Raw genomic sequence first — 24,237 nt, forward strand, 5'->3', positions numbered from 1 at the left:
TCAACTAATTCATTGCGGGGGCAGGAACTTTAAAATATTATGATACTCTAATTTGATCATTTCCTTTTTCTTTATTAATCAGAATAATTTAATAAGGAGGTAGTTTCTACTATTTGATGAGCCACCGGGTACCCTTGGTATTGTAAATACTTGATCTGTTCCCTGTATGAACTAGTTCTCAGCATAGTAAATTAGTTCTCTATCATCCTCTAAAGATGGCCAATTGATTTTTATTTAATGTGGTTATCAACTCATAGACTTAGACACATTGATGGATTTCAATATTTCGAATTATTTTCTCTTCTGATGCTGAAATTGTCTCATCTCTGTCCAGTGGGAGCCTCTTCATGTTGGCTTTTGAGTCATTCCGGTTTAATCCTTGTCGTCTTGATAAGTTCCTCACCATCATGAATGACAAAGTATGTAGGCTCACGTGGTCCATGCCCTGTGCTTGACCTGATGTTGGCCATTTCTCCAGAGCCCTCGGTTCTCACTACAGGCGTGTTGTTTTATTTGACCTGTTCTTTATTACACTGTATCTCCTCTCACTGACAGCAAGATGTGGGAATGCTGAAATGTTGACCCGACCCCACACTGCATGCACAAGTCTCAGAATGACAATACGAAGACAAGCAGCAACAGAATGACTGAGCACAGGGCAGCACTTTGCTTCTTCCTTGGTGACATTCATCACCTCACAATGGTCTTGTCTACTGTTCATCTTCCTTGTTGGATGTAAATTCATTGGGCCTATGATATAAATTCACTGAGTGCCTATGATGTCATAGTGCCTTGCTCATAGCTGAAACTTACCTCCTTTATATTGAGGTTGGCTGAAAAGAACAGAAAACTCAATAAGTCAGGGTTGAAGTTGACCTGGCCTCCTTCTCTCTACTTTCCCCACTATATTGGGCTCCATGCCCATGGTCACCTCATGGCCCCAAAATGATTGCCCAGATCCAGCTACCACATCTGCATTCTTGCTAACAAGAAGGAGAAAAGGCCAACAAGAAGAGGAAAAGTTTGAAAATGGGGCAAGGGGTGTGTACAAGGTTCCCTTTAAGGAAGGCTCTGGGAAACTTCCACTTTAGCTTATGTCCCTCTGGCCTGAACCTAATTTAATTCCACACTAGCCTGCAGGAGATGCGGCAAATGTAGTGTTTATTTTGGGCAACCAGGTGTCCAGCTAAAAACCATGGGTGTTTTTGGTAAGGAAGAAGGGAAATCGTCATATTTGAAAATGACTGGTGGCCACTGCCACAGAACATACAATATTTATTGAATAACCTAGTAAACATCAGTAGGAACATAAGGTTGGATGGTAGTTCAGCAAGGGAGGGCTGGAGGGTCCAGCTCAGGTCCAAGTCTCTCTCTCACTCCTGTGGTGATGATTGCAGCTGGAGGTAGAGGAGGGCTCCCAGAGAGAGGATCCTGATAAAAGAATGAAGTAAAGGACAAACTTAAGGTAATGCTTCATGACTAATGGTAAGGAGGCCAAAATAATCAATGATGAAAAGGAGGAGAAAACTTAAGGTATGGAACTTCGAGAGCATGGCTGATGGTATGACATCCTTTCTGCAATGAGCGCCACCCGCTCTACTGTGAAAACACCTGACCCGTCTTTCTCCTGCGCTGACCTCTGCGTCTCCTCTGCAGTCCAGCCTCTATCTCTATACCCGCAGCCCTCGTCAGGTCTTCAGTTGTCGTCTGGGGTCGCTGCTGATCTGATCACCACTGAGGGCCTCACTGGGCTTTGCTCCCACCTGCTTCTGTCTCAGGGTCTGGTTCTGAAGTTTCTGCTGCACCAGAGTCACCTGGGGCTTGCTCAAACACGGACCATGGGAGCTCCACCCTAGGGCATCCCTGTCAGTGGGTGTGGGACGAGCCCAAAATATGCATCTTTGCAAATTTGCATCCCTGGTCCTTGGATGACTCATTGGGAATCACTGCGGTCCTAAAGTGGTGGGGGGGTTTTGTTTATTTTTAAAAACATGTTGTTTGTTTACAATTCTACACTCCCATCTTGGGCTGCAGCTCTGGTATGTGTCTTAGTCTGTTGGTGCTGCTAAAACAAAATGCCATGGACTGAGCAGCTGATAAGGAACAGACACTGATTGCTCACAGTTCTGAAGGCTGGTGTTCAAGATCGAGGTGCCAGCAGATTTGGTGTCTGGTGAGGACCCGCCTCCTGGTTCACAGATGGCAGCTTCTCGCTGCAGCCTCACATGGTAGAAGGGGTGAAGGGCATCTCTCAGGGACTTTTCTTATATGAGCACTAATCCCATTCATGAGGACACCACCCTTATGACTTGATTAATCACCTTCCACAGGCCCCATCTCCTAATATCATCACCTTGGGGGATAGGACACATTTCGGGGAGACACATACATGGAGACCACAGCAGTTCGCAAGCTCCCAACTCAACAGGATATTTAAGAATGAAGAGTTCGAGGCCGGCCTGGCCAACATGGTGAAACTCCGTCTCTACCAAAAATACCAAAAATTAGCCAGGTGTGGTAGTGCCCACCTGTAATCTCAGCTACTTGGGAGGCTGAGGCTGAAGAATTACTTGAATCAGGGAGGCGGAGGTTGCAGTGAGCTGAGATCACACCACGGCACTCCAGCCTGGGAGACGAAGTGAGACTCCTTCTCGGGGGAAAAAAAAAAGCAGGCACCAGAAACCTCAATGAATTGTTCCTATCAGATATTTTCCCCTTCAACCTGACATTGGATCACCTCTGTTGCATGAGGGGCCACATACTTCAGACAGACAATGAAAGTCGGGTGCAGTTGAAAGAATGTGTGGAGACTGTGTACTCTGAAGACAAAGTACACATGTAATACTTAGCTCTCTGAATTGTGCAAATGTTTCTAAGTCATCAGATCATTGTCAAGCATGCTCTGTCTGCAGTGGTCTGGCTTCCAAATAGCTATGGATGCTTAAGCACAAAGTTGCTTCTAATCTGAAAATATTGCTCACATGTTCACCATACTTATCACTAGATCTGATAAACTAAAATAAAACAGCAGCCATTCCACTGCACCGTGGAAACATCCTCGGCTGTCCTGTCTCCTCTTTGTGTGCATGCTTTTCCTATTGTGGGGTTGTGCATTCAGGTGGTCAAACAGCCCTGCAATGACAGCCTGGGCTTGAATTCAGGCACTGCCTCCTGCTGCACCAGCTCCGTGGCACAGGGCATGACTCAGCCTGCTGGTAACGTGGGAACCAAGGAGCATCCCCCCTCACACAGAGCTGTTGCAAGCATTACCTGAAGTAACAGCTGTAACGGCTCAGACAGCACCTGACCTACGGCAAATGCCAGCTCACGCACAGCGAGCTACATGCTGATTCAACATGCATGAAACACACGTGTTAAGTGAGGTTCGTGGTTATAAACTGATTGATATAATCTATGTCACTTTTTAAAAGCCTTGCAACAACGCAAACCCTGGCCTTGAATCATTGATGGCCGATACTTTTAAAAAGAGAATAATGACGCACCAATCATTTTAAGTTGCTTGAGAAGCAGAAGCCACAGAGCAGGTAGAACGATGTGCTGTATTGGGTTTCTTCTTGTGTGAAGAGTCGTTTCAGAAACTACAACTCGGCTTTTCAGGCTGTATTTCACCCTGAGTGTCTCTTCGTGCAAACTTGCATGAGCTTCAGAGGCCACCAGGGGGAGACATGACGCTGTGGAACTGTGACAGGTGAGTTCTTGTGATCAACCTGGGTCCTTAGCAGGGTGATTGCTGGCCAGTCTCAGCCGCTGACCTCAAGCTGTGCTCAGCATGAAGGGCTAAGAAAGAAAATTCAAAGGACTGATAGAGAAAATAGGCAGGTTTCTGAGAAGCTTACAGTGTATCTCGAGGCTGACATAAAACGGAAAGGTGAATTTTGTTGGACAAACTGAATCGATTGTATTGTCTGTTAGTGAGCCTTGAACACAACCTTTCGTCTCCCAAGGAAGCGCGGGACAAAAACCAAAGGGTTGTAATTTGAATGCAAAGCTTTTTAAGCCAATGGCTATTGGTTTATTGCTGCTTGTGTTTAACAGGGCTGCAGAAAGAGACTGGTAGCTACAGGAGCTTTCTGCCTGGCAAACAGATACTTCCTGTTGCATAGGAATTACCCATGGGGATGCATAGTCCTCTTTCCTGCATGAGAATACGTGGTTCTCCTCCTTGCATGGAAATTTAAGCATGCAAGTCTTTCCAATCACTCTGGCCAAGCTGGTCTGAGGCACACGATTTCTTTTCTATGAACTGCACAATTCACCTTCCCTTCTCTTCTACCCTGTACTGACTGACTGACCCGTGTTCTCTGAACACGTTTGGCTACTTTACAGCTCTTCATGCTGTTTCCATGGTAGAGAGGTATGAAGTTTAGAGTCACTGGATTATTTGACAGCCACGTATGATTGTACAATGTGCCAGGAGGTATTCAGAGCGTGTAACACACATGGACTCACTCAACCTCATGAGAAACATTAGAGGAAAGTACAAATACTGAATTCTATTTTGCAGAAGAGGAAACGGAGGCAGAGGATAGGGATTGAGTCCGGTGTCTGGTGTGACACAGCATGCAGGTGACAGAATTTAGAAAAGAGATGGTAGGTGTTTAAATCCTGACTTTGTCATTCCTGGCTGTGCAAACTTTGCAAATTAGTCATCCAGTCTGACACGTAGTTTAATTTTTCATGAATAACTGCCCTTTCTATGTTGTTTGGGGATGGAACAAGGTGACTTTTATGGGCTCAGCAGGATCTGTTTGAGGATCCCTGCCCCAGAACGCAAGTCCTGAAGCTCGCTGAGTTCACCTGAACTCACTGTGCTGCGCTCAGGCACCTGCTGCCCCGGTGGGCTCTCAGCTCCTCGCCCACCATATCAGGGTGTTGATCTCTGTGTCCCCGAGACTTGCACAGTGTCTGGCAAATACACACTGTAGCCAGAGGCTGTCTGTCCTCCAAAGAGCCATCTTCTCTGTCTCTACCTTGTCTTCTGCCACTGCTGGTTCTGCACTCTGGCCACCGGCAACATGGGATTTACTGATGTATTTTAAATGCATCCTGCTCTTCCTACCTCTATCACCTGGCAGAGATGTTCCCCTTGGCATAATCACCGACCCCTCACGACTCCCTCTTTGAGGACCATTGCCAAGACCGTCCCCCCAAGCCTTTTCTTCTGGTGGCTCAGACGGAGCTGGAGTCTCCTTTCTCTGAACTGGCTTTGACACTTTCATTGCCTTATAGCCCTAGACATGTTCTCTTTGGTGCCTTAACTGTTTATACTCTTGTACTCAGCTTTTTAGGAAATTGTAAACTCTTGGCAGGCAGGGCTTCCCTTTCATTCATCTTTGCTGATGGTTAATAAATACTTTTTCCTTTTCTAGGAAAAAAAAATAGAAACTTTTTTTTTCTCGAGAAGGGGAAATGTGCTGGAGGTTTTTGCATAACACACATCATTGGGCAGCGAAAGGGGCTTCGTGCTAACTGTCGGAGACGGGAGGTTTAGAATGGACTCATTTATTAGTGGGGTCACTCTGGAGCTTTTCCTCATAGAGTGCCTCTGCATGTTCATCTATAAAACAGTAACAGCAAGACCTGCTCTATTCATCTCAGAGTTTGAGAGGAACTGAAATAACATATAACGAAGGAATTCGGGTGGCATGTGCATACTACGTTGCAGGCGGTGTGCAAACCACACTAGGAAGCTTATTGTGGCCTATCAGAAACAGGCGATTCTCCACATTTTAAATACGAAGAAACAAGTTTAGAAAAGTTCAGCCACCTGTCTGAGGTGACCCAGCTGGTCCTTGGGGGAGCTGGAAACAGGGCTGAGGTCTGTGTGTCTTCAAAGTGAGTGGACGCCGGTCACTGCCAAGTGACGCTTTTTCGATGCACCAGCGTGCATCGAATATTTGAGATCCCCATAAAAGTGAGTGAGAAGTGAGTGATTTTTTTCTCCTAGATATGAGTATAGCTAAGTTTTGTATTCATAACTTACACAAATTTGTGTTCTGATATTACTTGCCCTGTGAACAAATAGTGCTTATCCTTGTAGATATTTGGCAACATAGATGTTGTCATAAAAAGTATTTGACGACACTTGAGGATTTGCAGGTGCCCAGTGAAGCAGCCCGCCCCTCCGTGAGCGGAATTAGTTACTATGCCCCAGAACGTGGGCAAGGGAGGGAGGGCACTTCTCCCTCTGCCTGTTGGTTGTCGTGTTGGACTCATTTGGGACGGTTTAATGGAGGCACACAGATCTTCAAAATATGATGGTTTTACTGTGACTTTTCCCCTGAGGAATCAGGAAGTGTCTCTGCCACTGCAACAGACACCACGAGGTGATGATGCTGTTGCATTGGTTATTACATAGTGTGTAGTGACAGCATCCAAGGCCGGAGAATGTCCAGGTCATACATCAGACACTTCAGTGTATCCTGCAGAGGTAAAACACCTTTCAAAGCCCATTGATCTTCTAGGTTATTTTTTATTTAATGAAATGAGTTGAATATAAATGACGAATTTCCAGTGCAAAGCAGGAATGAGAGAGAGTCAAAGACAAGAGCATGGTAGATGTTTGGAACTTGATACAAGGAAGAAAGACAAAGTCTTACCAAGCACAAAACTGCAAAACCCCAACAGCAAGAAGAGATGAAAAGTTCATTCACTTTTCCTGAATGTTTAAACTACTTGGAGGTTGTAAATAATTTCACGTGTTTGTTAACTTGCTGTAATACTTATAATCAGCATGTGTACTAGGATTTGCGAATTAAGACTATTAAGAAAAGGGGTTTTGGGGGCACCAAAGGGGACAACTCTCACCTTAATTTTGATGGCAAAGAAACACTGTGGTTGTTTCTTTCAATAGGTTCAAGCAGGCTGGGCGCGGTGGCTCACACCTGTAATCCCAGCCCTTTGGGAGGCCAAGGCAGGCGGATCATGAGGTCAGGAGTTCGAGACCAGCCTGACCAACATGGTGAAACCCCGTCTCTACTAAAAACAGAAAAGTTAGCTGGGCGTGGTGGCGCGTGCCTGTAATCCCAGCTACTCAAGGGGCTGAGGCAGGAGAATCACTTGAACCCGGGAGATGGAGGCTGCAGTAAGCCAAGATCGTGCTGCTGCACTCCAGCCTGGGTGACAGAGAGAGACACCTCCCACCTGGCCCCTCAAGAAAACATAGATTCAAACAAGAGAAGCACAGAGCTGCATATGTGGCCTGCAGGAGGAAGGGACACGTTCAGTTCATTTGGGCAGTAAGTGGTTATATGTCTGTCAAAGACTGCTGTTACTCTCTGAAGGTGATTATTTATAAAAATTGAGCTGAATATAAAATAGACTAAGTGTCAGGACATGCCGAACTCCTGGACTAGGGGTGTGCATGAGCACTCTGCCCATATGACTCACAAATTGACCAGTGGGAGCAGTGGGTGAGATCCCTCCCACTGCGTCCTGCTGAGCTGTGTGTGCTGGCTGAGGGCTGTGACTGCATAGGGAGAGGGATGTTATTTTTCTAGTTCTCATACGAGTTCCCTATGTGCATCCGTCAGGAAGGAAGCCTCACCTGAAGTAACTCAATGGCTTTGTGACATCTTTGGACCCAGACCCAGGTGTTTCATAGAGCCAAACAGACTGATATTTCACTATTATCTTTTTTACCTCTATTATAGACCATGGGTTCGATGCCGACCCTGACCATGGATAGAAATGTTGTAGTGTCAAAGTAACTCCCAGAAAACTACTTCCAACTGTACAGAGATTTGGTTTCCCAGAGCAGGGAAATCCTGCAGTGCCAGGGTGCAGGAATTTTATCTGTGAGACAGGAAGAAGGTGAACAAAGGAGGAAAGCCCAGAGAGAATTGCTGGGCAGTGACTCGGTGGTGAGCTATGCTCCGTGAACAAAAGATGAAGAATGGACTTGTTTGGTTGGTTCATAGCCAGTGAAGGATGAACCAGAAATCAACGTCACAGTCCTGCACCCTGACCTCAGATGAGTAGAAGATAGTTTCCTCTTGCAAAAGGAGAATAAAAATAATTAATGCCCCTGTGGTTATTATGGGGATTAAATGAGTTCATATTTGTAGAGAGTATACACCAGTGATTGAGACACAAAGCACAGTATAGAAGTTTGTTTAATACCTGACAATAAATGGTTTGTATGTAGAGCATCCTAAATAAACTGCTAGAAACCTATTATAACCAGTAAGGTGAGTTTAGCAAGTTTGCCAGATCAACAGACAAAAAGTAATTGTGTTTCTAAAAATGCAATGGACAATCCTAAAATGAAATTAAAGAAACAATTCCACTAAAAATAGCGTCACAATGAACAAAATATCTGTAAGTATGTTTGCTGAAAGAAGTGCAAAATGTATACTCTGAAAACTATGAAACATTGTTGAAATAAAGAAGATATAAATAAATAAATAGATGCACGTTTTATTTTTATGGTTTAGAAGACTTCACATTACTAAGATGTCCATATTCCCTAGACTGATCTACAGATTCAACACAATGCACATCAGAATCAGACAAGCTGATTCTGAAATTTATGTGGAATTGTAAGGGACCCAGAATAGTCAAAACAATTCTGAAAAAGAAGAACAAAGGAAAAGGACTTAGACTTCCCAATTAAAAAACTTACTACAAAGCAACAAAGTAATCAATTAATTAATTACAAAGTGATCAAGACAGTGTGGTATTGGTACAAAGATAGACAGATCAATGGAATAGAATTGAGAGTCCATAAATAAACTCTTACATATAGGGTCAACTGACTTTAACAAAGATGATAAGACCATTCAATGGGGCAAAGAATAATCTTTTCAGCAAATGGTGGTGGGACAACTGGATAGTCACATGCAAGAAGAATGGAGTTGGATTTCTACCTCACACCATATACAGAAATTCACCAAAAAAAAAAAAAAAAAAAAAAAAAATCCTAAATATAACAGCAAAAACTTTCATGCTTAGTAGAAAATATTGGGATAAATCTTGATGACCTCTTTCTTGGCTGAGGATTCTTAGCTATGACATCAGAACTATAAGCAACAAAAGGAAACATTGATAGTGTGAATTTCATCAAAACTAAAAACTTTTGTGCTTCAAAGGACATTAGCAAAAAGGTGAAAAGACAATCCAGAGAATGGGAGAAAATACTTGCAAATCATATAGCTAAGGGACACAAATCCAGAATATATAAAGAATGCTTACAATCAGATAATAAAAAGACAAATAACCCATTTAAAATAGGCAAAGGTTCTGAATAGACATTGCTCCATAGAAATACATAAATGGCCGATAAACACAAGAATAGATTCCCAGCATTATAAGTCATCAAGTAAATGAAAATTAAAACCACAATGAGATACCACTTCAGATTTATTAGAATGACTATAATCAAAGAGTCAGAAAACAACAAGTGTTGGAGAGGTTGTGGTGTGGTTGGAGTCCTCACATACTAATCATAGAACTGCAGAGCAGTGCAGCCCCTTTGGAAATGATTACACATAGAGTTACCACATGACTTCCAATTCCACTCCTCAGTATATATCTAAGAGAATTAAAAAATATCTCCACACACAAACTGCGCTCAATGGGCTTAGAGCAGCATTATTCCTAGTAGCTAAAAAGTAGGAACAACTCAAATACTCATCAAAAGATAAATGGATAAACAAAACGTGGTCTGTCCATACAATGGAATATGGAATATATATGAACCATAGAAAGAAACTGAGCACTGACCTATGCCACAGCATGCATGGATTGTGAAAACACAGTCCCAAGTGAAAGAAATCAGACACAAAGGCCACATACTGGATGATTCCACTCACATGCAAGTCTAGAGTGTGGATGAAGAGATGAGACCTGAAGCAGATGAGTGATTGCCAGGGGCTGGGGAGGGCCGAGGAGAGTGGATTGGGGATCATAGCTGGAGGGTACAAGGTTCCTTTTTGAGAGGATGTGGTGTCCTAAAATTAACTGTGGTGATGGTTTACAACTCTGTGAATATACTAAAAACTGCTAAATTGCATACCTAATAGGGCTTAATTGTGTGGTACGCAAATAATATCTCAATCAAGCTGCTAAATACAAACATATGGCTATGGAACACCGGGGAGCACACTGTCAGCTTGTTTGGACAAGAATCTTCCCAAGAAGTGATCCCTGCCTATTCTTCCAGCAGCATCTTGACTTTGGTTATCAACCTAATTTTAATGACTTTACCATGCATGGATCCAAATGTCAATTCTGCCCTCTTTGATTTCAAAGCAACTTCGCACCCTTGCCCTCAGGAGCATGAGTTTTAATGGTCATGGCTCCAGACTTCATATCTGGCTTTCCTTTGATGGATAAGAAATGCAGGAAGATGATACCCTTGACAGAGTTTGGGAAGTGTTGCCTGCTACCAGGAAGCTCCCTATGCCTTGAAGCGTGGGCTGGGGACTCTCACTAGAGACCCATGTGTCAGAAGTCACTGTCAGCAGTGTGGCAGTGCTTTGTGAAGGTAACTGAGTTCATACATCATATTCCCTGAAAAGTGTAACAGATTAGTTCCCTAATTTAAAAGCTGGAATTCATTTCCTGAGCAGTCAGTTATACTTGACAAAGAAATAAATGACCAATTGAACAGGATGTGGGAGGAGAAAGTTTTAATTGTGGGCAGAGCCGGGCTCTGAGGCTACTGGGTTCTACCTCAGATGACCTGAGCAGAGCTGAAAATGCTCATGTGTCTGGTGTGAGGACATGGGGAGTGTCTGTAAGGTGGGTGTGGCCTCATTGAAAACTCTGAAGGTCCTGAGTGAACTAGCAGGACATTTAGGTACATTAAGTACCCACTGTCTGAGTGTCTTTGGATTTCTTGGTTTCTATCCACAAATTAAGAGTGTTATTTGCTTTTTTGAGGAATACCCAGACCATTTGAGACTGCACTGTTTTACTTCCCCACAAGCAATGTGCAAAGGTCCAATCCCCATGTCCTCACCAACACCTCAAGCAGGTATTTCTTGTCACTGTCTTTGAAGTAAGACTGTGAGAGACTGAATCTACAACTGATGGTGAATAGACCACGTTGTGTATGACAGAACTCTGACCCGCCTCTGCAGTGACTGGCCACAATGGTCAGGACAGAGTCCCTCATAGTCACCTGCTCTAGTTTGCCCTTGCTTCAGAGTTAGAGCCAACCAGAGAAAGTCCAAAATGCTCCCTGAACTGCCACACAGGATGGCCTGCTTCTTGTTAGCCAGCTCCACCTTTCTCCAGGCAGCAACCTCCAAGCAGGGCTCACTTTGTGTCACTGTAAGCCATGCCTACTGCCCTGCCTGTCTTTGAGTCGCTGCAAGTGAAAGAACTGTGACCAATTTCCTTGTTGTAGCAACCCTGAAAATACTGGCGCTGCTGTTCTCATCTGGGTGGCCTACATCTACCTCTGTATTAGGAGGATGAGTAATATCGCCAACTCTACAGCCATGAAGGGTGAGGGGAAGATGCACCCACTCTCTCTATCTCTCTCTAACTAACTCTACAGACATGGAGGATGAGAGTAAGATATCCAATCTCTCTCACCAACTCTACAGCCATGGCAGGTGTGAGGAAGATGCACCCATTCTTTCTCTTTCTCTCTGTCTCTCACCAGCTCTACAGCCATGGAGGGTGAGAGTAAGAGGTCCTCTCTATCTCCTTCTCTCTCTCTCACCAACTCTACACACATGGAGGGTGAGAGTAACATGCCCACTCTCCTTCTCTCTCTCTCACATCATGTCTACAGCCATGGCGGGTAAGAGGAACATGTGCCCATTCTTTCTCTTTCTCTCACCAGCTCTACAGTTATGAAGGGTGTTCTCTCTCTCTCTCTCTCTCTCTCTCTCTCTCTCTCTCTCTCTCTCTCCCCCTTTGTCTCTCTCATCAACTCTACAGACATGGAGGGTGAGAGTAACATGCCCACTCTCCCTCTCTCTCTCTCACCAACTCTACTGCCATGGCGGGTGAGAATAAGGTGCACTTGTTCTCTCACTCTGTCTCTCCAATCTCTATTTTTTATTGAATTATTTGAAAAATAGCTATAGATATGCCAACACCTTACTCCTTAATAATTCTGCATGAATCTCAAAAGATCAACGACTTATCTTACATACCACAATACTCTAAACCAAAAGGATATTTCTAAGGCTCCCCAACGATCTGAGTGGACTTCCTCCTCAGCCAGGGAACTCTTACAATTTAACCTGAAGGACTGGTTCAGGCCATGAGGGGAAGTGGGGGTCAGACTTCCCGATTTAGGGTGCCTCATTATACCTCTCCAGCACTAACATCAACACAGACTTTAAGTTCCATAAGAAACATTTTATAACCTATTTTCTCTGAAGCCTGCTATTGAAGGCTTCCTCTGTAAATAAGAACTTTGGTCTGCACAATCCTTTATCTTAACCCACACATCCCTTTCTATTGATCCGAGGTCTTTAGAGAAACTCAACCAACTGTCAACCAGAACATGTTTAAATCTACCTATGAGCTGGAAGTTCCCTCTTTGAGCTGCCCGCCTTTCTGGACCAAACCAATGTATTTCTTAAATGTATTTCATTGAAGTCTCGTGTCTCCCTAAAATGTATAAAACCAAGCTTCACCCCAACCACCTTGGGCACACGTATGTTCTCAGGATCTCCTGAGGGCTGTGTCATAAGCCATGGTCACTCATATTTGGCTCAGAATAAATTTCTTCAAATATTTTAGAGTTTGACTCTTTTTGTCAACAATACTATAATCCCCTGAAAAGAGTTTAACAATCATACAGTCATATTATGTCACACACCGTTCATGTTTAATTTTCCCAAGATGTTCCAGAGTATTTTTGTAGCTATTTTTTAAAATCTAGAATCTGTGAAAGGAAAATATCTTGGGTCTCCAAAATCACTAATGAAACTCGAGTTGAAACTGCTTAGGGCAAACCTGCCTCCCATTCTGTTCAAAATTATCCCTCTGCTCACTGAGATAGATGCATATCTAATTGCCTCCTTTGGAGAGGCTCATCAGAAACTCAAAAAAATGTGACTCTCACCTACCTGTGACCTGGAAACTCCCTCCCCACTTCCTGTCTTTCTGCCTTTGCTTCAAGTTGACCTGTCTTTCCTGACGGAACCAATGTACTTCTTACACATATTGATGGATGTCTCATGTCGCCCTAAAATATTTAAAACCAACCTGTGCCTGACCACCTTGGGCACATGTCTTCAGGACTTCCTGAGGCTGTGCCACAGGTGTGCCCTCAACCTTGGCAAAATAAACTTTCCAAATGAACTGAAACTTTGTCTCAGATTTTCTGGGTTCGCAGATCACATCAGTGATCACTCATTGCATTCTGCATTTTGTCTTTCTGTCTGTTTGCCTCTTTAATGTAGAGAAGCTCCACACTGTTTTATTTGATGTTCATGGCATTAATAGAATTGAAGAGTCCAGGTCAGCCTCGTTTGTAGAATGGCTCATGTTTTGAATTAGCCTGATTGTCCTTGTTGCCATTAAATTAACACTGAATGCTTTTGTGTGATTCCTCAGCACATGATAAAGTCATGTGTGTTTCCCCCTGCCTCACATCAGGAGGTGTGGAATCCCACTGTGTTTTATTATTGGTGATCACGTGGTTGACACAGGACCCCTCATCCCAGATGTCTCTGCTATAAAAGTTCTGCTTTTTGTAATTAACATGTACAAGTGTTATACACGGTGTTTATAACATTTGAGTGACATTTTTTGGCCCTATAAAAATTCTATTCCCCAAACATTTTCAGTCTACTGGGTTTAACCCATCTATTTGTTTTATTAATGTGGTTAGGCTGTTTTACCCTAGTCGATGCCGCATGTGTGTGCGTGTATGTGTGCATGCATGTGAATGCATTTTAACTTTTATTGAGTGCATTATCTGTGCTACATAGTGACAACTTGAACTAAGACCAGAGATGATCTACAGTTAATGGAACTGTCTGTAAAGTGTAATGATAGCCATCCACTGCTTGTGTGTACAGCATATATTCCTCACAACAACCATACAAGAGAGAAGCTATTGCCTCTATCATACAGGTGGGGAGAGCAGAACGCAGAGAGGGGAAATGGCTTCCCGAAGCCCGGGGCCATGGATGCACGGCACTGTCCCACCCAGCAGGCGGGTTCCAGGTCTGGTTCTCCACGCCTGCACCGCTGCTACCTCCTCTGGGTTATCAACTAGACACTACCAGTGAACATCTTTCCGAAAACAAAAAGGCGGTGGAAAATGTAAATTTTGTTTTGAGCAAAAGCAACTGAAGTAGCTGAGGGGTTTTACAAAGATTGGAGAGCAGCATTCCGAGGAGGCATCCGAAAAAGACCAAAAATCCCTTTCCTCCTGACTCTACCTGCTCCAAACGTTTTCCCTCCAGTTGTTTCTTACTTTGTTCTCTCAGTTCTCTTCATGAGGTTTACTTCTTGGGGATTAATAGATCAGCAACCAGTATGCTGGTCGTAGGTCCAATAGCCATTGTGGGGTTTTCCCAGGCACTTGAGGAAGGGCTGAGGTAGGGAGATGTTGCTGCACTCAACAGAGTTTCAAAACAGGTGACTCCAGTCTTTTGGAAAAAAAAAGTCTGATAAAATAAAATAGCAGAAATAAAATGAATGGCAGATTAAACTTTGGGCTGCCTCACAGTCCTCTTAAGGGGCAACACACCAGTGTCATCACTTTATGTTTTTATTTTTTATTTTTTGTTTTTGAGACAGAGTCTTGCTCTGTCGCCCAGGCGGGGGTGCAGTAGGACAATCTCATCTTACTGCAACCTCTGCCTCCCGAGTTCAAGCGATTTTCCTGCCTCAGCCTCCCAAGTAGCTGGGATTACAGGCATCCACCACTGCACCTGGCTAATTTTTGTATTTTTAGTAGAGACGGGGTTTCACCATGTTAGCCAGGCTGGTCTCAAACTCCTGACCTCAGGTGATCCGCCCAACTTGGCCTCCCAAAGTGCTGGAATTACAGGTGTGAGCCACTGCACCCGGCATGTAATCACTTTAGAATGATAGACAAATTGACCACTGAGGAAACTTCCAGAAAATAATCTAGTGCAAAATGAAAGAGCTTGGGACTGAATGTGTTTGTGTTTTTATCATTGGTGGTCTGAGATGCCAGATAATGTGGTGTGTTGGACTGGGGGAGTCTAATAAAAGGCTTTTGTTTTGGTTCAGTACTGTGGTCTTCCTAGCATTAACTTTGTTTATCTTTTAATTTTTTTGTATAACACTTAATTTAGCCCTCTTAAATAACTGAACTGGGTGGGTATGGTGGCTCATGCCTGTAATCTCAGCACTTTGGGAGGCTGAAGCAGGTGGATCAACTCAGGTCAGCAGCTCAAGACCAGCCTGACCAACACAGTGAAACCCTGTCTCCACTAAAAATACAAAAAATTAGCCAGGCATGGTGACACATGCCTGTAATCCCAGCTACTCGGGAGGCTGAGACAGGAGAATCACTTGAACCTGGGAGGAGGAGGTTGGAGTGAGCCGAGAACACACCACTGCACTCCAGTCTGGGTGACAGAGCGAGACTCTATCTCAAAATAAATGAATAAATAAACCCCTGAATTTACAGGATAAATCATCATGAAGTGAGATATATGCACCATCCTAAATGCTTGTATCTCTGAATATCTCTGTATCGAAATAAATGCTTATATCTCTGTATCAAATCAAAAAATAAGACCACATTTAACATATAAGCATGCAAAGTTTGAGCTTGCGGAAGAATATTCCATGCCATATTTCTACTTTACGGGAGCATAGAGACAGGGTGAAACCACTCAAGAGATTCAAAACATAAAATTCACAATGTAAAAAGGAGCATATGTTTGGCAAATGATAAAATACCAAGTCCATCGGAATAGACTCTAAAGAGCTTCAGATGATTGACAACACACTTCAAGAACAGAAAACTTGTTTTAGTTCAGTAAAAGATATGTTCTGTGCTCCTAGAATCATAGCAATACGATGTGTCTCACCATTTGCAAGCTAAAGAATCTTGAAGAGCCCCCCCAATGCAAACGGGAAATTTACGAAAGGTCCCTTCCATTTTCTAAAGTGAGCCTGTATGAGACACAAAATAATCCTTTATGATGCCACAAGGCACGCTTTTGAAACAGAGGCCTCATATATCTCAGAAATCACCAGCCAGCCTGCTAGATACAGGAACCGCTTGCTCTCTCAGGTAGAAGAGGTGGTGATCCAAAATAAACCTTAGTGGTTTCCTAAATGCAATTTCTAGAATGAGATTACCCTCCTTAGATTGCTTCTGATTTCTTCTGGGAAATCACTGAAGCAGTGGAAAGGGATATCCAACCACATTTTTTTAGACCACAGGAAAGTAAAGAAGGAATTTTCTTCTGGACAGAGATTTGTTTTGGCTAACGTGCATCTGAGTGTGCTGATTGAAAACATACTGAGAATCCACTCTTTCATGTTTGGTATTATTATTCTGTATACATTGTGTTTGTCTTGTGATGAATATGTTCTATGTTTGTTAATTTTAACAAAAAACCTACCCTTTTTATTCACGACATTTCTTCTCTGTATTTATGGCTAGTGAATTTGTTAGTGTAATTTTAAAGAAATGAAGCCCTATTTAGGAAAAAACAGGTGTTGATGACATACTGAGGCATTTTCTTAATGACTTGAAATTGTGTAGTTTTTGAAATAAAGCATTGCACATCATCTGTTCCTTAGGCTTGTGTACTTAGATTTTAGAGTAAGCAAACGAATTACATATGGAAAAGTATTTAAAATATTTTAGGTAGCTGCTCTACTTAAGATAGGTTGAAATCATGTTCGTTTAAGTGTATTTTATTTTAAAGCATCATGATAAGAAATTTTGTTCTGTATTAACTTAATTTTATCTATACTTGATTTTTTGATTGTGTAAAACATAACACAGCCTCTCAGAAATGCACCAAGAAAGGGAGTCAGGAAGGATGAAAAAGCTTTGGCACTTAGCAAGGCCTCTCTGTATTAAAAGATCAGAGAAACTCAGTGTCATCTAGGTCAGTGAGAGGTCTGTGGTTGTGATTTGTTTTTTGGCTCACTTGGCTGGGCAGTCCATGATGGTCCTGGGGGGTGCATGGCTCAGCCAGGCTGCGAATGTGGCTCCAGCTCTGTCCCCTAATCCAGGCTGGAGGTCCCCTTCACTCTGTGGTTTCCTCCTCGCATGAGCTTCCTTCCGGTGACGGAAGGAAACGCCGGGGAGGGCGTACCAAGTGCCTGTCCTTAATTATTGTAATCCAAGAGACAGACTGTCATTCTCGGCATTTTAGCCTCAGTTATTCCAGTTGATTTCCACTGGTCCTGCTTGCTTCATTGCCCCTCCCTGAGCAAGTCACCTGGCGCGACGATCAGCCAGAGCTGTGTTCTCTGGATGGGTGGTTGGGGGTGCTGGGATGGGCAGCTCAGGGCAAGAGAGTTTCATTTCCAAAAGACAAAGAAGGGAGGCTGCAGACCCACGGCGCTGAGATCTCCCAAAGCTACCTTTCTGGAAACGGGCTGGAACTGAGCACGGAGCATGAGATAGATGTTTGAATTAGAATCAACTAGTCTTTCGCAGACTAATAGATATCTTTGAACTAAGGATAACACTTGCTAGTGCTTGCTCTTTCAAAAGCCACGTGGAGCAACCCTTTTGTAGGGTAAGTGCTGACAGGCATCCGGAAGGTCTCATGTGTTAGCCTCAGGTGTGATTAGGAGAGATTTATGAGCATGTTACATAAAAGTAGACTCAATATTAAATCATTTGGGACCATGGATCGGAGGTGTTTTGCATTTTTTAAGGAAGGAAAATGTCACATAGATTAAATATTAACAGTAGCATACCACAACCATTGCAGTTGGAGGCATTTCTCTGGTTCTTATACTTTGCGGACCTTTAACCCTTGTCTCTGCTTTTGAGCACCTCTGACCCTTTCCAGCACACATCTTCTGCTGTTACCTTTCCAGTTTTATTGCATTTTCTCAGTAGATTTGGGGAAACATTACTAACATTTAAGAGATTAAATAAAATACTTCCTGCTTGGTTACCTGGCCTCTTGCTTCACTTTAGAGAACTGCCTAGGATTCCCCACAGCCATTTATGTTTAGAATGCTGTTCCTAGTGGCCAAAACCCGGGAAAGATCCCCCTTTTTTTGGCTGAAATTTGAAATTTGGAACATTGAATGATCCCATTCTTAACTGAGGCAAGAGGGGTTCCCGTCTTAAGCACTGAGTCTTACAAAGCCCAAGTATGACACTCATGCTGTTCCCGGATCAAGCTGAGGGTCAGAGTATTTCTCACAGCCCAGTAACGAGATGCAGATGAACTGGGGAGGAAGAGAGACTTTATTTTCTGCAACTGGTTACAAGGAGAAGGCCTGGAAATTATCGCCAGACCAACTCAAAATTACAACGTTTTCCAGAGCTTATTTACCTTCTAAGCTCTATGTCTACATGTAAGTGTGCATTCATCTAACAACATATGTGATTAACTTCTTCTAATCTGTAACTAAGGTCTGAATCCTGAAGACCTTCTCTGGAACCTCAGTACATTTACTTAATCTAAATGGGTCTAGGTGATGAGGTAATTACCCTTATCTTGTCTCCTGATAAATTACGGAGGTTTGGGGAGTTTCTTCAGACCCCCAATAAGCTTGTTTGTGAAGGCCTGGGGAGTATCTTCAGACCCACAATAAAACTTGTTTAATCCTAAATGGCCCTGTTAAAAATTCGCTGGTTATTTTGTCATGCTTTAAGCCTCTTTAAGAGGCCTAGGCAAAACTCTTGGTGGGCTTTCACATTCCAGCCTTTGTATAAAGGCACTGGCTTTTGATCTTTAACTTCACCACCCAGTCCATATTGAAACAGTTGTTACGGAGGCCTCGCCTGCCACAGTGCCACACATGCACGCAAAACATGTGTGCACACACATTCAGTCCAGGACACATCTCACTCAGAATTGCTGCCTTGCTCCAGTCTGAGCATTACCACTGCAACCATAAATATTTGCCCTCCTGGCCAATGCTGCTCACGTCTAAGGAAAATACAGTCGACCCTCATCATTTGTGAATTCTGTATTTGCAAATTTGCATATTCACTAAAGTTAATTTGCAATCTTCAAATCAATACTTACAGTACTTTGGCAGTTGTTCTCAAACATCCACAGATCAGCAAACATTTGTGTCACCCGATCGATACGCATAACGTTCTGTGTTCTTGTTTCAGCTCTCGTAGTATGAACAAGTCTCCTTTACATCATCTACTTAGTGCTATGTGGGATGGCTGGCTTGCTTGCTTGCTTGCTTGCTTGCTTGCTTGCTTGCTTGCTTGCTTTTTTTCTTCCTTCCTTCCTTCCTTCCTTCCTTCCTTCCTTCCTTCCCTCCCTCCCTTCTTCCTTCCTTCCTTCCTTCCTTCCTTCCTTCCTTTCTTTCTTTCTTTCTTTCTTTCTTTCTTTCTTTCTTTTCTTTCTTTCTTTCTTTCTTTCTTTCTTTCTTTCTTTCTTTCTTTCTTTTCTTTTCTTTTCTTTCTTTCTTTCTTTCTTTCTTTCTTTCTTTCTTTCTCTTTCTTTCTTTCTTTCTTTCTTTCTTTCTTTCTTTCTTTCTTTCTTTCTTTCTTTCTTCCTTCCTTCCTTCCTTCCTTCCTTCCTTCCTTCCTTCCTTCCTTCTTTCCTTCCTTCTTTCTTTCTTTCTTTCTTTCTTTCTTTCTTTCTTTCTTTCTTTCTTTCTTTCTTTCTTTCTTTCCTTCCTTCCTTCCTTCCTTCCTTCCTTCCTTCCTTCCTTCCTTCCTTTCTGACACAGAGTCTTGCTCTCTCACCCAGGCTGGAGTGCAGTGGTGCAATCTCAGCTTACTGCAGCTTCCACCTGCTGGGTTCCAGTAATTCTCCTGCCTCAGCCTCCAGAGTAGCTGGGATTACAGGCATGCACCAACTCGCCTGGCTAGTTTTTGTATTTTTAATAGAGATAGGCTTGCATCATGTTGTCCAGACTGGTATCGAACTCCTGACCTCAAGTGATCCACCTGCCTTGGCCTCCCAAAGTGCTGGGATTACAGGCATGATCCACCACTCCTGGCCTGTGTTTTGTTTGTTTGTTTGTTTGTTTTGCATCCTTATGCTTTTTTTTGGTGATTTTGCTGTTTTCACTGTGGCCACCGGACATAATGCTGAAGCACTGTCCAGTGCTCCCAAGCACAGAGGCTGGGATGTGCATTATGGAGAAGGGACATAGGTTCGGGAGGTTTTGTTCAGGCGTGAGCTATATTACAGTGCTGTTGGCTGTAAGTTCAATGTGAATATATGCTAAATAAGGTGTCTTTAAACAGAAAAACACATAAAACAAAGTGCAGTACTGATTGTGACCTGAGTCTCACAGGAACCTAGCCCTGGATTTCCCCTAGGAGCAGGGGTTCCATGTTTGCTAATTCTGTGTTTGCAGTGACTTTATAAAACATGACTACCATGGATAGCAAGAATTGACTGTGTGTCACACCTCCACTTAAGCCTTTGAAATGAAAGGCAGCTGTGCCCAAATGCCAGGAAGCTTAGTGGGTTGTGCTTCTGTCTATAGCGGTGCTAGATAATGTTGCAGTGTGGAGAGTGTAGAACTGGAGAAATGCTCAGGTAAGAGAAATGGCAAAGCAATTAACTTGTCAAGTCCTTCGTCACATGTAGCTGAATACAAAGGATTCTTGTGATGAAAAATGTCATTTCCCAGCAGGGTACAGTGTTTTCTTGCTTCTCTTCCTGTTGCCTTTGCACATGGTGACTGTCCTCACAGTGCAACTGCAAACAATCCATACTATTGCTAAGTTTATAAGTATGTAGGTCTAAACATGATGTAGGTGAGACATAGGATTCTCTACACTGGCAACGAGGTGAACCTGAACACTAGAATAGTTTTACTTTTATGAAATTATTCAGTAAGATTTTTTTAAATGAAAGAAAATTTAAAAATTAGCATTGCCTAATTTTGTTTTTAAATTCTATATTCATTGATTAGAGTGGATATTTTCTTTTTAATTGTAATAATTTTAAAAGTTTAAAAGAAAAGTAACATTTTGAAAAGCACATTTAAAAATAATTTCAACTCTTTTCATATATTTACGCTTGAATTTTCATTTTGGTGAGAATAAAATCAACTTTGCATACTCTGCATATGAAGTCATTTTATCTTTAATCTTTTACATGACTATTGGCGAATAGAACATGAATTATATTAAAAGTTGGTTATAATGAGATAATTGGCTATTTTGCTGAAATGAAGGAAAGAATAACTTTTTCAAAAAGCATGCAAACATTTATAAATTATGTGTATATTTTATTATGCATCCAAACATCGATGGATCTTTAACAGAACACCTAGGCATGTTCACAAATAGACGGCCTTTAGTAATTTGTCAACCTCCAATTATAGAAAAGTCACAGCTTTGAGATATATCTCAAAAAGTATCTGTCTAGGGCACTCCATTCTTTGTAGTATATTTGCTAGATTAGCTAAAGTTTGTGTTTGGGTATCCGACACACAGTGCATGAGCCCCTCTTTCTCCTCCCACTCAGGGTCCCCTGAATGCAGGGAGAGGAGGATTGATCCAGAAACACCTGCTCGCCTTCTCAGCACCAGCCTACTTTCCTGTCTTCCAGTTTTGGAATTTTTAACACGGTTTCTGATGATATGTTGTAAAATCTAAAAAGCTCCCATAAAGTAGGAAAAGACTGATGATGTTCAATACCTTGATAAGAAACAGCTGCAGCGCGAGTTTTAAACCCAGTCCACTAGCCAATGAGAATGGTGGCTGTGAGCACACATCTGCAAGCCAGCCAATCAGTGTCAGCCCTCGCTCTGGACATCAGCCAATCAGGGCTAAGCACTTCTGTAACTGTACTCCTGAGAGCCAATCACAGTGCTGTGCCTACACACAGCCTCAGCAGATGATGTAACCATTCTCCTGCCTCTAAGAGTCCCCAGCCTTGAGCTCCAGGTGCCCCAATCCCTATCAGAGATCAATACCTTACTCTCTTCAGGGATGCTATGGCCTCTAAGAGAGCCATCTCCTTTAGTGCAGGGAGCAGTGAGTCCAGCTCTGTGTATTCTGGGTAGTGTGTTGGTCACCATCCTTGACTGTGCCCTGCCTCAGTTTCCCCACCTCCACTTGTGCCCCACAAACACTGAGTGAGCTCCTGCTGCTGCCTCTGCAGAAAACGGGGGTACAGGATCTGGCAGTTGCTCAGTACAGCCTTCCAGTTGAAAGCTTGAAGAAACCCAAGGCTTTTCAAAGGCAGTCCTTGCATATTACCCACGGAATGGTGAGCGAGGGGAACCAGCACCTCCCTTGGGTACTTACATTCTATCGGGCAGAGACAGTGAGGAAGTGTGAGGAGGACCCAGGGTCACCTTCCAAGGGACCTGGAGGGTGACAAAATCCAGCAGGCACTAGGGACTGTGATCAGAGAGGAACGTCCTGACTGGAGGGCAAGGTCAGGAGCCTTTGTGATGGCCCCAGTGATGTCTTCTCTTGACATTCACACTCTCGTTTAGTTTCCCACGTCACCAGTGAGGTTGGTCTGTGCAGCCAATAGAGTATGGGAGGACGGACAGTGTGTTTCCGGAGAGGTGGTACCAGAGCTGTGGTCCGTTGTGGCTCTTCCTGGCTGTCTGCTGCTCTCTCTCTCCCTCTCTTTTTGTGTCTGTCTCTCTCTCAGGATGTCTTTGTCTCTCAGAATGTCTCTGTCTCTCTCTTTCTGTCTCTGTCACTCTCTCAGTGTTTCTGTCTCTGTCAATCTCTCAGTCTCTCCCTTCTAGTTGTGCCTCTCCATCTTTTTCTGTCCATATCTCCCCACCTCCATAACTTGCTCTGGGGAGAACCAGCTGCCCTGTCCAGGGGCCCCTGGAGTGCCCTGTGGAGAGGCTGACGCTGGGTCCCCAGCCTCCTACCCCTCACTGGCGCTCTCCTTCTGCTTCTTCTTCCCTCGAGCAATGTGCTCTTTGGCTTGGTTTTAAAACAGAATGTTTGTAGAAGATAATTTTGAAGGATGAAAAACCGTCAACCAAACATTTTACAACTGTTGTCTTGATGGCGGCTGCCTGCGGGGCTCTGCAGTTTGACAGGCTGGCACCTACTGCGGTACTGGGAAGGCCTTGCGGACGGAGCACTGTGCCGGGAGCATGGCTGGGGCACTGCTCTGTCATTCCACGTGGACTGGGAGTGGCAGGGAAAAGGAGGACAGAATTAGAGACTTGCACACGTAGAGAAAGCCCCGACTGACTGAAGGTTTGATTAGATGGCCAGCAGTCAGGTTTTTGACTAAATTCCCTCCAAGGGAATGGCTGTCAGGCTGGAAGATTGGTGTCAAATAAGCAAGGAAAACCCATTAAGAGTGAAATGCTAATGAGGTAAAGATAGCCATCGAATGCTGCCCGGGCCGGGGAGTCACAGAGCCTCTTTCAATGGCTTTTCCCAGGTGAAGGGAAAAGGAACATTTCCAGGGATGCTGCCTCTGGCCCTGCTGACTCCCCTGTCACCAGACGGAGTCACAGCGTGGCCCAGCCTCCAAGGCCAGAAGATGCAGATTGAAGCTGCACCCTGCAGAGCTCGGCAGGGTCGTGGGGGCCCAGGACACGTGGACTAGACGGCCTGCGGTCAAATGAAAAAGAGGGAGGTGTGGGGGCCACAGGGAGGGAAGTTCTGCTGGGCCTGCTGACCCTCGGCCTGGCCTGTGGCATCTGTGAGCCAGGAGCAGGCAAGGTCCTAGCACAGGCCCGTGTCCCCGCATCAGGGACATTTGGTCCTGCAGTTTGGCGCAGGCAAGGAGCCCATACCTTAGCACACAAAATCAGAAAGAAGGGTTGGGTGGAGGAGGGGAGGGAAGAGAGAGAGAAAGAGACAGAGAGAGAGATGGAGAGAGAGACAGAGAGAAAGACAGATGGAGAGAGAGGAACAGAGAGAGAAAGAGAAACAGAGAGGAAGAACAGAGAGAGGGAGGAAGAGAGAAAGAGAAAGACAGGAGGAAAGGAAGAGAGAGAAAGAGAGACAGACAGAGAGAGAGACACAGGAGCAGAGAGAGAGGAAGAGAGAGAAGGAAGGAGAGAAAAAGAGGAAGAGGAAGAGAGAGAGGAAAGAAGGAATGGAGGCATGGAAGGAAGGAAGGAGGAGGAAAGAAGGAAGGAAGGGATGAGGGAGAATGATAGGAAGAGAGAGAAAGGAAGGAGGGAAGGAGA

The 24,237-nt window shown here is 43.8% G+C and overlaps 2 long non-coding RNA genes across 2 annotated transcripts in view; one reads left to right on the forward strand and one right to left on the reverse strand.

The window, feature by feature from the left end:
* Positions 1-22,490, reverse strand: LOC139356141 (uncharacterized). The gene is made up of 3 exons (XR_011607544.1): positions 22,364-22,490; positions 1,288-1,431; positions 1-833 (listed from the first exon to the last, which is right to left on the reverse strand). It is a non-coding gene; the product is annotated as an uncharacterized lncRNA (long non-coding RNA).
* The window catches only part of LOC139356142 (uncharacterized), a 16,831-nt gene continuing 14,589 nt past the window's right edge, over positions 21,996-24,237 (forward strand). Inside the window, exon 1 of the long non-coding RNA XR_011607545.1 lies at positions 21,996-22,325. This is a non-coding gene — a long non-coding RNA (uncharacterized lncRNA). The remainder of the gene's footprint in view (positions 22,326-24,237) is intronic.

This window comes from Macaca nemestrina, chromosome 9 (assembly GCF_043159975.1).
Source record: "Macaca nemestrina isolate mMacNem1 chromosome 9, mMacNem.hap1, whole genome shotgun sequence".
NCBI lineage: Eukaryota > Metazoa > Chordata > Mammalia > Primates > Cercopithecidae > Macaca > Macaca nemestrina.